The sequence below is a fragment of the Caretta caretta genome, chromosome 14 (genome assembly GCF_965140235.1).
Source record: "Caretta caretta isolate rCarCar2 chromosome 14, rCarCar1.hap1, whole genome shotgun sequence".
NCBI lineage: Eukaryota > Metazoa > Chordata > Testudines > Cheloniidae > Caretta > Caretta caretta.
The window spans coordinates 40449500-40462286 of NC_134219.1; the positions used below are offsets into that span (position 1 = coordinate 40449500).

General features: G+C 54.2%; 1 pseudogene; it reads left to right on the forward strand.

Moving 5' to 3' along the window:
• Positions 1–4790: 4790 nt before the first annotated feature.
• LOC125629612 (class I histocompatibility antigen, F10 alpha chain-like) lies at positions 4791–11431 on the forward strand (annotated as a pseudogene).
• The last annotated feature ends 1356 nt before the right edge of the window (positions 11432–12787 follow it).

Genomic DNA, 12787 nt, shown 5'->3' on the forward strand with positions numbered 1-12787 from the left:
AAAAAAAGGGACAGCGGTATTTAAAAAGACACATTTTATAAAACAGTCGCTACACTCTTTCAGGGTAAACCTTGCTGTTAACATTATATACATAGCACATGTGCTTTCATTACAAGGTCGCATTTTGCCTCCTCCCACCGCGTGACTACCCCCTCAACCTTCTCCCCTCCCTGTGGCTAACAGCGGGGAACATTTCTGTTTTGCCACAGGCAAACAGCCCAGCAGGAATGGGTTCCTCTGAGTGTCCCCTGAAGAAAAGCACTCTATTTCAACCAGGTGACCATGAATTATATCTCACTCTCCTGAGGATAACACAGAGAGATAAAGAACGAATTTTGGTTGAATGCCAGCAAACATACACTGCAATGCTTTGTTCTACAGTGATTCCCGAGTACGTGTTACTGGCCTGGAGTGGTAAAGTGTCCTACCATGAAGGACGAAATAAGGCTGCCCTCCCCAGAAACCTTTTGCAAAGGCTTTAGGACTACATCTAGGAGAACCGCAAATGCCAGGGCAAAGTAATCCTTTCACATGCTTGCTTTTAAACCATGTATAGCATTTTAAAAGGTACACTCACCAGAGGTCCCTTCTCCGCCTGCTGGGTCCAGGAGGCGGCCTTGGGTGGGTTCAGGGGGTGCTGGCTCCAGGTCTAGGGTGAGAAACAGTTCCTGGCTGTCGGGAAAACCGGTTTCTCCGCTTGCTTGCTGTGAGCTTCTACAACCTCATCATCATCATCATCTTCTTCGTCCCCAAAACCTACTTCCGTATTGCCTCCATCTCCATTGAAGGAGTCAAACAACACGGCTGGGGTAGTGGTGGCTGAACCCCCTAAAATGGCATGCAGCTCATCATAGAATCGGCATGTTTGGGGCTCTGACCCAGAGCGGCTGTTCGCCTCTCTGGTTTTCTGGTAGGCTTGCCTCAGCTCCTTCAGTTTCACGCGGCACTGCTTCGGGTCCCTGTTATGGCCTCTGTCCTTCATGCCCTGGGAGATTTTCAGAAAGGTTTTGGCATTTCGAAAACTGGAACGGAGTTCTGATAGCACGGATTCCTCTCCCCAAACAGCGATCAGATCCTGTACCTCCCGTTCGGTCCATGCTGGAGCTCTTTTGCGATTCTGGGACTCCATCATGGTCACCTGTGCTGATGAGCTCTGCATGGTCACCTGCAGCTCGCCACGCTGGCCAAACAGGAAATGAGATTCAAAAGTTTGCGGTTCTTTTCCTGTCTACCTGGCCAGTGCATCTGAGTTGAGAGTGCTGTCCAGAGCGGTCAGAATGGAGCACTCTGGGATAGCTCCCGGAGGCCAATACCATCGAATTGTGTCCACAATTCGAGCCGGCAACGTCGATTTAAGCGCTAATCCACTTGTCAGGGGTGGAGTAAGGAAATCGATTTTAAGAGCCCTTTAAGTCGAAATAAAGGGCTTCATTGTGTGGACGGGTGCAGGTTTAAATCGATTTAACGCTGCTAAATTCGACCTAAAGTCCTAGTGTAGACCAGGGCTAAGCATTTATAGGACTTCTCTCCTGTGTGGGTTCTCCAGTGTGTAATATAGTTTGCACTGAATCGGAATCTTTTCCCACAGTCAAGGCATTTCTAGGGTTTCTCTTCATTGTGACTTGACAGCTGGAGAGATGGGGTGAATTAGCATATCCATTACATTTCTGACTCCCTTGTTCCCTTGAATGGCGTATGGAGAGGCAAGTCTCTCTCACACTGGAGCTGTGCACTACCCGACCCTCCCCGCCTAATACAACTGACCAGGGAAGAACCTGACCAGATTCAGACAGGCAGACCCCATGGCTTCTAATAACTGAGGAAACAGGAATCCTTTACCCAGCGAGGTCACCGTCTCATAGTTCTCCTGCATGACGTCCCGGTGGAGGGCTCTCTGACCGGAGTCCAGCAGAGCCCCCTGCCCCCGGGTTTAGGTGGGGTTTAGGGGAAGAAGTGGGGCGGGGGAAGGTCCCCGCTCTCCTGCAGCAGGCTCTGTTTTTCAGGAAGTTGACAACCCTAGAGAGCGATTCCAGCCCCGCTCTGCTTGTGCTCTGCTGGGCTCAACCAGCCAGTCTCCTCTGCGCAGCCAGACTCTGCCGCCGCCCAGCCGCCCTGCACCTGCCCGCTTGCAGCCAGCCCAGGGGACACGGGGCGCGGCCCCACAGTTAACCTGGCACAGCCACTTCTGCCCGGATACCGATGACGAACGGCCGCTGCCTGCGTGCTGATTGGAGGCTGGGGCAAAGGGCTAGGAGGACAGGGTGGCCGTGGGTCCGCTGGGCGATCGCACCTGCTCCCCGGCTGGCAGTGAGTAGAGATGGGGTTGGGGGGCCGCTGTAAGACACCGCGCGTCTCACTCTCAGCGCCGGGATGCGCAGTCTGGGCCGCTTCCGCGGCGGGGAAGAGACTGGGGTCCCGGGGGTCCCGCAGGGCCCGCTGCCATAATAGTGGGCGCGCCCTAGAAGAGCCCCACTGCCAAGCCCCCCTCCCTGCAGGCCTGGCCTGTGTGGCCCCTGGGAAGGGGCGTGTGCGCACATTTCCGCCCCCCCCCAACACACTCACACGCCCAAAGCGCTTGGTCTTCGGATTTTATTTCGTGTGAGTTTTCCTGGGAGTTTATCCGTGTCACATACAAAAGGGGGTGAAAACCAGTGCCAAATACAAACTTGCCACCTTCTGGGTCAGTATTGGGGTGAGGACTGGGGGGGACGGGGGGAAAGCAACAAAGGGGGAAATCTGAGTATTGAAAGTCAAAGGAGCCTCATACGGTGGGTTATTTCATGATCTGCATTGAGGGGTATAAAGAAAAGGAGTACTTGTGGCACCTTAGAGACTAACCAATTTATTTGAGCATAAGCTTTCGTGAGCTACAGCTCACTTCATGGGATGCATAAAGTGGAAAATGCAGTGAGGATGTTTTTATACACACAGATCATGAAAAAATGGGTGATTATCACTACAAAAGGTTTTCTCTCCCCCCACCCCACTCTCCTGCTGGTAATAGCTTATGTAAAGCGATCACTCTCCTTACAATGTGTATGATAATTGAGGTGGGCCATTTCCAGCACAAATCCAGGGTTTAACAAGAACGTCTGGGGGGGGGGGGGGGGGAACAAGGGGAAATAGGTTACCTTGCATAATGACTTAGCCACTCCCAGTCTCTATTCAAGCCTAAGTTAATTGCATTCAAGCCTAAGTTAATTGCAAATGAATTGCAAATTGGATACAATTAACTTAGGCTTGAATAGAGACTGGGAGTGGCTAAGTCATTATGCAAGGTAACCTATTTCCCCTTGTTTCCCCCCCCCCCCCCCCAGATGTTCTTGTTAAACCCTGGATTTGTGCTGGAAATGGCCCACCTCGATTATCATACACATTGTAAGGAGAGTCATCACTTTAGATAAGCTATTACCAGCAGGAGAGTGGGGTGGGGGGAGAGAAAACCTTTTGTAGTGATAATCACCCATTTTTTCATGGTTTGTGTGTATAAAAACATCTTCTGTATTTTCCACGGTATGCATCCGATGAAGTGAGCTGTAGCCCACAAAAGCTTAAGCTCTAATAAATTGGTTAGTCTCTAAGGTGCTACAAGTCCTCCTTTTCTTTTTGCGAATACAGACTAACACGGCTGTTACTCTGAAACCTGTCATTGAGGGGTATGTACATGTAGGGGTGTGTGTGTGTGTGTTCAGGGCCCGCCTTAGGGGAAATGGTGCCCTGGGCAAACTTGTATTTGGTGCCCCCGGCTCCCTGAGCCCCCAACCCCTGCACTGTGCCCCCTTCACCCCTAACGCCCCTCCTGCACCCGCGTGGGGAACCTGATCTGGATGCGTGGAGCGGCTGGCATTGCTGCTCACTCCCCCACTCAAACACTGCTTCTCCACGCACCCCTAGGGGGCTGTGAGGCGGGGAGCGAAGAGCGACATCAGGGCTCTCTGCATCCAGGTCACTTTTCCCCACCTGGGCTGTGTCAGCACAGGAAAGCAACAGCTCCTGGTGCCTCACAGCACAGCCCCCGGGGGGGGGGGGGAAGTGACCTGGATGCATGGAGCACTTGGTATTGCTCTCCCACAGCCCCCTAGGGGCACGGAGAAACATATGGAGTGGGGGGAAGCAGTATCTGTGCATCACCACTCATGCCCCCCCATGTTCTTCGCTGGGAGAAATCTGGGCGCCAGCCGCGTAGCCAGGTGGAGGGAACGGGGGGAGCCATCCAATAAAGAAGGCGCCACCCACTGCGGCGCTCCCTCGCTCGCACCGGGTGTCTTCGGCGGCACCGACGGTCCCGCCGCCGGGTGAGTAAAAGCGCCGCAGCGGGAAAATTTCCTCAAGAGGGGAAAGTTTAAAAGGCGCCAAGACATTGACCAGGCACCACTTGTGCTCAGTGGGGGAGCGGCCGCTGCCCCGCTCCCCCCCCCCAGCTACGCTACTGCTGGGCGCCCCCCTCAGTGCTCCCCTGCCAGCTGGGAGCAGTTTCTGACTCTACTCCGGCAGCCTGCACCTCTGCGCTGCTGCACAGCAGCCCTGGCCCACCTGCGCCCCCGGACAGTCACCCAGGTGGCCCACCCCTAAGGCCGGCCCTGGTTTCCGTGCGCGTGTGTTTGTATCTTCCTCTCCATTGCCGGACGTTAACAGACAGCCTCGCCTTTACACTTAGACTAATTTATTGTTAGCAGAAACACATCGACCTACTGTCACGGGCTGGATTTTCTTGCCCTAATCAGTACTTCTGTGCACCTCAGTGAGCCAAAATTTGGGTGAAAATTGGTAAACACCAAATAACGCCCTACATGCACACCACAGACATGTACACAGGCCACAGACACCCCAGGTTCCGCTGTAAGCAGTTTGCCCATCCGCCCCTCCCATCCTCAGGGCATTTGGCCATGTGAGGAGCTCTACAGGGGGCAGTTAGCCCCCCCCCCTCCGCCAACTGACTTCCCTAATCAAGCCGCCGACTTTCAGAGGCGCAGGCTGAGAGATCATCCTTCCTGATTCCCCCTCGGCACAGTGCCGTGTGAGTTACTGATGGATCCCAGCTTGTCCCTTGCCCAGGATGGGGTTGAGGGAGGGAAGTCTGCTGGTCCCCACTGGGTGACCCTCTTGTCCCCTGAGCAAGGGAGGAAGCCTCTGGTTAACTCAGCCTCTCCCCTGTTACTTTAGGGCACCACAGCCTGGATATACTAGTCACAGGAGTCATTGACAAAGAGAGGACCAATCAGTACCTCATGATCGCCAAGCTGGATGATGTTAAGATGGCGTTCTACAGCAGCGACACGCGAGAGGTCAGAACCACCCAGGAGTGGGTGGCTCAGGCCGTGGGCTCTGACTATCTCCAGGAAAAGACCCAGAAGTTCTGGAGGTACGAGGAGGGCTCTAAAGGTCAGACCAGATGGTGGATGCAGCTGCACAACCAGACGGGCGGTGAGTGTCTGAGAGGTATTGTTATGAATGGACACAAGAGAGCTGCCCGCTCAGAATCACTCCCATTGGGGGATCGGAGCCTCACTGCCCACACCAGAGCTGGCTGGAAAAAGGAATTTTCTTCCCACAGAAAATTTGGTATTCCCAGAAGTGTTTTCATTCCCGATCGGAAGGAAAAGTCAGAAATGGGAGGTTTCCCTGGGAAAGAAATTTTTCAGAGATTCCATCTTGGGAGAATCCCTGGCAGAGATCCAGGCAGCCGTGGGATCTTCCCTTTCAATTTTCCCAACACAAAACCAATGTTTTCTGGCAAAATTGCAACTTTCTCACAAAAAATTATAATTGTGCAGATACAGCCTTTTCCAAGGCTAAACGTGAAAGGAACCATTAGGAAAGGGATAGAAAATAAAACCGAAAATACCATAATGCCTCAATATAAATCAGTTGTATGCCCATGCCTAGAATATTGTGTGCAGCTGTGGTCACCCCAACTCAAAAAGCGTAGAATTGAACTGGAAATGCTTCAGAGAAGAGCAACAAAGATGATCAAGGGTATGGAACGGCTTCCAGGTGACTAAAAAGATTAGGGCTGATGAGTTTAGAAAAGGGATGAGTAAGGGGAGATATGATAGAGGTCTATAAAATCATGACGGGAGAAAGTGAATAGAAAAGAGTTCTTTACCTTTTCCCATAATAAAAAACAGGGGTCACCCGATTAAATTAATAGGTAGCAGGTCTAATGCAAACAAGACTAAGTACTTTTTCACATGACACACAGTCAGCCTGTGGAACTCCTTGCCAGGGGATGTTGTGAAAGCAAAAGTATAACTGGGTTGAAAAAAGAACTAGATGAGTTCCTGGAAGATAGGATCCATCAATGGCTAGTAGCCAGGACGGGCAGGGATGCAACCCTATGCTTGGGGCGACCCTAAGCCTTCAACTATCGGAAGCTGGGAGGGGAAGGCAGGGGTGGATCACTCCAAAGTTGCCTTGTTCTGAAAACTTTCCTTGAATCTCTGGTATTGGCTACAATTGGAGACCTTGGTCTTGCCCAGTATGGCACCTCTTATGTTTAAGGCTACGATTTAGTCATGGGTATTTTTAGTAAAATCGTGGACAGATCACGGGCAGTAAACAAAAATTCATGGCCCGTGACTTGTCCATGACTTACACTATAAATACCCCTGACTAAATCTTGGGGCGGAGGGGTGCTGCTGGTGGGGGGGATGGAGCCAGCAGCACCGGCTGCTGGGGGCCACTGAGCAGCTGCTGCTCCAGCCATTCCCAGGACCTCTGCGGCTGGTCCCGGGGCTGCCCGAGCAGCTGGCTGCAGAGCCACTCCAGCAGCGGCCGGTGTGGCTGTCCCTGGGGCCCCAGACCCAGCTGCTTGGGCGGCCATGGGGTCAGCCACACTGGCCACTGTAGAAGTCACAGAAGTTGCGGAAAGTCACGGATTCCATGACTTTCCGTGGCAGACACGGAGCCCTATGCTCACTATTGGAGAGACGCCAGGAGCTGAGTAACTGTCCGGCAGGATTCCAACACTTCAGTCCTTCTCATGGTTCTGCTCTGAACCCTCCTGCTTCTCAGCGTCCTCTGGAACTGGTCGCTCGCTCAGCACCGGTCAGAGATGGCCGGTGTCACTGACCCCACCCCACCCTATGGACACGTTTCCCAGATCTCAGTGCCCGGTCTGAGCTCTCTCCCTCCCCCGCCTCCAGGGTTTCACACTGAGCAGGTTCCCGTGGGCTGCGCTCTGAGCGGCCAGGCCCTCGTGGACCCCCGAGGTTCCAGTACGCCTACGATGGGAGGGACTTCATCAGCTTTGACGACCAGACGGGGACGAGCAGCCGGCCTTCCCTCAGAAGCAGAGCTGGGAGACGGGCAAGACGTGGACTCAGTACGTCCGGTGGTACCTGAAACGAGTGTCTGGACACCCTGCAGAGCCCGGTGCAGCAGGGGAGGGGGGTCCTGCGGCAGCAGGGTGAGTGAGCCTGCAAGGAGCTAGCATGGGGTGCGGGAGGGGCACAGTCACACCAATGGGACTTAGGTACAGAGGTGCCGACTTCCCAATGCTCCAGGGGATGCTCGACCCCCACTCTGCCCCAGGCCCTCCCCCCACTCCACCGCTTCCTGCCCCACCTCTTCCCACCCCCTGTGAGCCTCCTGCATGACACAGAACAGCTGACTGTGGCGGGCCGACGGCGTTGCGGGGGAGGGGAGGCGCTGATCGGGAGGGCTGCTGAGCACCCACCATGTTTTTTCCTGTCGGTGCTCCAGCCCCGGAGCACCCACGGAGCCGACGCCTATGCTTGGGTATCTCCAGAAAGGGTGGTGTGGCTGGGCAGATGGACTGTGATGAAGCGCGCCTGAGTTCTATTCCAGCTCTGTCCCTGACCTGCTGGGTCACCCTGGGCCAGTCACAACCCCTCTCTGTGCCTCAGTTTCCTCATCTGTACAATGGGGATAATGAAGCTGACCTTTTTTTGTAAAGTGCATGGAGATGGAGCAATGACGAGCTTGTCGAGAGCTGCGGGTTGTTCTCAGTTGTTACCAGTGCAGACAGATTATTAGCTGGTGCTAGCAGTTCTGGCTGCCTGGGCGCCTCCATTCTGCAAGCCCTTTCCTGTTGGCTTCCAGCTCCATCCAACGTCTCCTTTTTGGGCTGAACCGTTTCAGCCCTGGGTTGTGAGTTGATTAATTTTGGCAAGTTTGAGCCGGAAAAGGCCCAGCCGTCTGTGCGTGTGAAGGCAGCAGACTGGGAATGGGGCCGGGGGATGCATTTTGTCATTCGACAGAGAAAAAACACTTGCCTTGAGCTTCTTTTGCCCAGTGCTAGCACCTCCTCAGTCGAGGGCAGAGGCGTGGAAAGGGCCAGGGACTCGGGGCAGTGTGGCAGCGGGATTGAAGTGCCCGAGGATGCAGAGAGGGGCCTGCTGGGATTTCCAAGGGGAGGCGCCTGACTCCCTGTGAAATCACCGGGGTTAGGCACCGAGGGGGGCTGGAAATCCAACTGGCCCTTAGCCCCCTAAATCACACATGTGTGTTTGGAGGGCCCAGTGAAAACCTGCCTGGATGTAGCTGGGTTACAGTGCAGGAGCATGCGCAGTGAAGGAGACCTGGGCCCAGGCTTCTGCTGGTACCTACCCAGTTCAGCTACACCAATATGAGAAAGGATTAGAACAGAGGGGATTGACACCAGATTAACTAACTCCATTTACAAATCAGTGTAAATGGGTGCAGACCAGGTCTCTCTCACATGTGAATACTACCTGAATTCAAACTGGAACAGGTGCAGAGAAGGGCTACTAGGATGATCTGAGAAATGGAGAGGAGACTCAAAGAGGTTGGCTTGTTGAGCCTAATCAAGGAGCGTATGATGGGTCCACCTACAATGGTGTGTGGCCCATTGGTGACTGTCAGTAGCAAAAATCCCCAATGACCAGAGACAGGACATTAGATGGGAAGGGCTATGAGTTGCTACAGAGAATTCTTTCCCAGGTATCTGGCTGGTGGGTCTCACCCACATACTCAGAGTCTAATTGATCACCAGATTTGGGGTCAGGAAGGAATTTTCCGCCAGGAGAGACTGGCAGAGACCTTGGGAGGTGGGGTTGTTGCCTTCCTCTGCAGCATGGGGCATGAGACGCTGCTGCTTTAAACTAGTGTCAATGGTGAATTCTCTGTAACTTGAAATCTTTAAATCATGATTTGAGGACTCCAGTCGCTCAGGCAGAGGTTAGGGATCTGTTGCAGGAGCAGGTGGGTGAGGTTCTGTGGCCTGCAATGTGCAGGAGGTCAGACTAGATGACCACAATGGTCTCTTCTGGCCTTAGTCTATCAGACACGCTGCAGGGCCTTTACCTGTTCTGTTACATGGTCCCAGCCCCTGGCGTCTGGCTAACGTCCTGTGTCTCCTCCCAGTGCCCCCCAAGGTCTCAGTTTCCTGCAGAGACGCCCCCGACGGCTCCATCACCCTCTCCTGCCACACCAGGGGTTCTTACCCACGTCCCATCCACATCTCCTGGATGCGGGATGGAAAAGACATCCTGGTGGAGAAAGAGTCCAGCGGGATCCTGCCCAACGCTGACAGCACCTACTACATGCAGTCGTCTCTTGAGATCTCCCTGCAGGAGGAGGACAGGCACCGCTATGCCTGCCGGGTAGAGCACAGCAGCCTGGCAGAGCCTGCGCTTGTCTGGGGTAAGGGTGGGGCGAATGGCGGGGGGCGGGGGCACAGCCCTCTTGGAGTTTCAGAGATGGGGTGAGCCCCTGTAGCAGAAGGGTCAATATCCCTGCCCATCATCAGTGTGAACTCTTCTAGTCTGGGGATTTGTGTGACCCACAGAAATGGCCGATCCCTCAGAGAATCTGATTTTCTGGCCATGGTGGCATCCAGTGACGGTGAGTTCCACAGGCTGATGTTATTACAAGTGAAAGGCCCAGCTACTGTGTGGTGTGTATGGCTGGCAGTGCCCGGCAGAGTGCTTGGTCTTGTGCCCCATCCCTGTCCACCTCCTGCCTCAGACTTTCCTCTCCTCTGGAGGCCAGGTCTCTGCATAGGCCCTTGGGGAGAGGTTCAAGGCAAAGGCCTGTGGCTGACCCAGGAGGATGGTCCAGTGGGTACTCCCCTCGCTGACCTGAGTCCTTCTCCGTCCCACAGCCCCTGGGAAGAAGGGCCCCCTGCCCCTCTGGGTCCTGGCCTCCATCACCCTGGCTGCGCTGGTTCTGGCTGGAGCCATAGGAGCCAGCGTTACCCTGTGGAGGGGAAAATCAGCAGGTAACAGTTGGTCCCTGTGGAGCTGGGATGTATGCGAGGGCGGCTCGGGAATGGGGCAGCCCAGCCAGCCAAGGGTGAATGGGTCCTCCCGCCCCCAAGGAGAGGTGGGGCAGCGCTGATCACAGTAGCCTGGTCCTGCTGGGGGCAGAGTGGGCTCTGTGGTTGACTGGGCATCTTATTGTGGGGGGGTCACTGGGGTAGGGCTGGCCTCAGCGAGGTGCAGTCGGGGTCATGGGGAGCCTTGTGTCTGGGGAAGGGAGAGTCGGGGTCACCATGGGGGAGGGGTTACCCTGCTCCCCTGCACTGATCCTCATTCTCTGCTTGTGTTTCAGGCCCATGGAGACCCAGCTACGCTCTGGCAGCCAGTGAGTAAATCCAGGGTACAGGGCCCAGATGCCCCAGTGCATCATAGTGGGAGGGGAGTAGTGACTGAAGATGAGCGCCGATTGCTGTTTACTCTAGGCCTGACAATTCCTGGGCCTGTGGAAATCTGTGGGGCCGTCCCCAGCCATCACTCTTCCCTGGCTCCCTGGGAATCTCTGACAGACGCCCTGCCTTCGCTCAAAACCCGGGGAACCCCAAAGAGCGGAAACAGCATCCAAAGGTCACCCCCCAGAGCAAACCTTGGCCAGCATCCCAGCACGCACTGGGTGCCCCTTAGCATGACTCTGGGGACAGGAGTGCAGGCCTGTACCTGGAGCCCCGGGAGATGGTGCGTAGGGTTGTTATGCTCTCTCCTGGAGGCCTGCCCATTGTCAGGATCAGGGGTTTCTGTGCAGAGCTTAGTTTGGGGTCCATGAGGGGGCATGGCGGGAGGAAACCCACAGCTGAATTCCCATCCTCCTTCCCTAGCTGGGGTTCCCAACAGGTAAAGCCACCTCTAAACAAGTGTTTTCTCTCTCTGTACCGCAGCAAAAATTGGAGAAGTTTCTGCTTCCAGGTCTTCATTGGGAACAGACATCCAGAGCATGGGAGCCCGGAGCTATGTTCAGAGTGGCCCTGGCCATTCAGTGAGGAATTATGGGATGCCACCTCCATCTGTGAGGCAAATGGGCCCGCTTGAAAAAACTGAATGCAAAAATTGTGGTTTGTAGGAAGAAGACCCTTTGCTCTCATCGAGCTCCAGTCTGAGATGCCACCAGCTTTTCTGACACACAAAAATTTGCTCCAAACTGAGCCACTGAGCCTCCAGATATCAGACGGTGGTTTGTTAGCGTCTCTGTATGGAGCAGGACTTGCAGGATCTATCCCTCTCTGGCTGTGGCTGAGGGGATGTGGAATGGGTTTTTCCCTATTTCTTCTCCAGTTCCAACTTTTTGCTGGCTTTTCATTTTTAAGAAATGATTTCTGGGGGCTGACACACGACCTCCAATGTCTCAGATACCTACAGACCTGCGGACTGTGTGGATTTTTGGGTAACAAAGCGCGATGATGGGGGTTTCCCTATCACAGTAGTGCTACCTCTCCCTTTCCTCATGCTCTGGTCCAGGGGCAGCGCGTTATGACAGACGGGGGCATTCCTGTCACCATTTGCTACGAGCGTGACATTTCTATTTTAAATTTGGACACAAATAAAGTACCTTTGTGATTGGAAAACGCGTTCTACAGCATTAAACCTCGGGGCGAGTGTAGTAACTTCTTGCTTAACGTTGTAGTTATGTTCCTGAAAAATGCGACTGTAAGCGAAATGATGTTAAGCGAATCTAGTTTCCCCATAAGAATGAATGTAAATGGGGGGGGGGGGGGGAGGTGAGGTTCCAGGGAAATTATTTTCACCAGACAAAAGACTGTACACACACACACACACACACACACACACACTATAAGTTTTAAACAAACAATTTAATACTGTTCACAACTATGATGATTGTGAAGCTTGGTTGAGGTGGTGAAGTTAGAGGGTGGAGGAGGAAGGGATATTTCCCAGGGAATGCCTTACTGCTAAATGATGAACTAACACTCGGCTGAGCCCTCAAGGGTTAACACATTGTTGTTAATGTAGCCTCGCACTCTACAAGGCAGCACCAATGGAGGGAAGGGAGACAGCATGGCAGACAGAGACACACGCCGTGTGTGTGTGAGAGAGATGCACTTTGCCCCTTTAAGTATTCTGACCCCACTCTAAGTACATTGCCTTTTTAAGGAGATCGGCAAGTTGAGATGGGAGCTGCAGCCAGGAAGCTCTCTCCATCCTGAGCCCTGTCGTGTCTCCCCCACCACCACACACCCATTCTATGGAGATGGGGTAAGTGGGGTGCAGGGGGAGAGGGACACCCTGACATTAGTCCCCCTCCCCTCCCTCAGCACAGCAAGCAGGAGGCTCTGGGGAGCAGCTCCAAGGCAGAGGGCAGGAGCAGCATATGGCAGTGGGAGGAGGGACAGCTGAACTGCTGGCAATTGATAGCCTGCTGGGAGGCTGCCACACTGGGAACTTAGGGGAGCAGGGAGCTGATAGGGGGGCTGCCGGTCCACCCTGGTTCCAAGCCCCCACCAGCTAGCTGCAACGGGCTGCTCTTCCTGCAAGCAGTGGACAAAGCAGGTGGCTGCCAAAGGACGTTATAAGGGAGCATTGCACAACTTTAA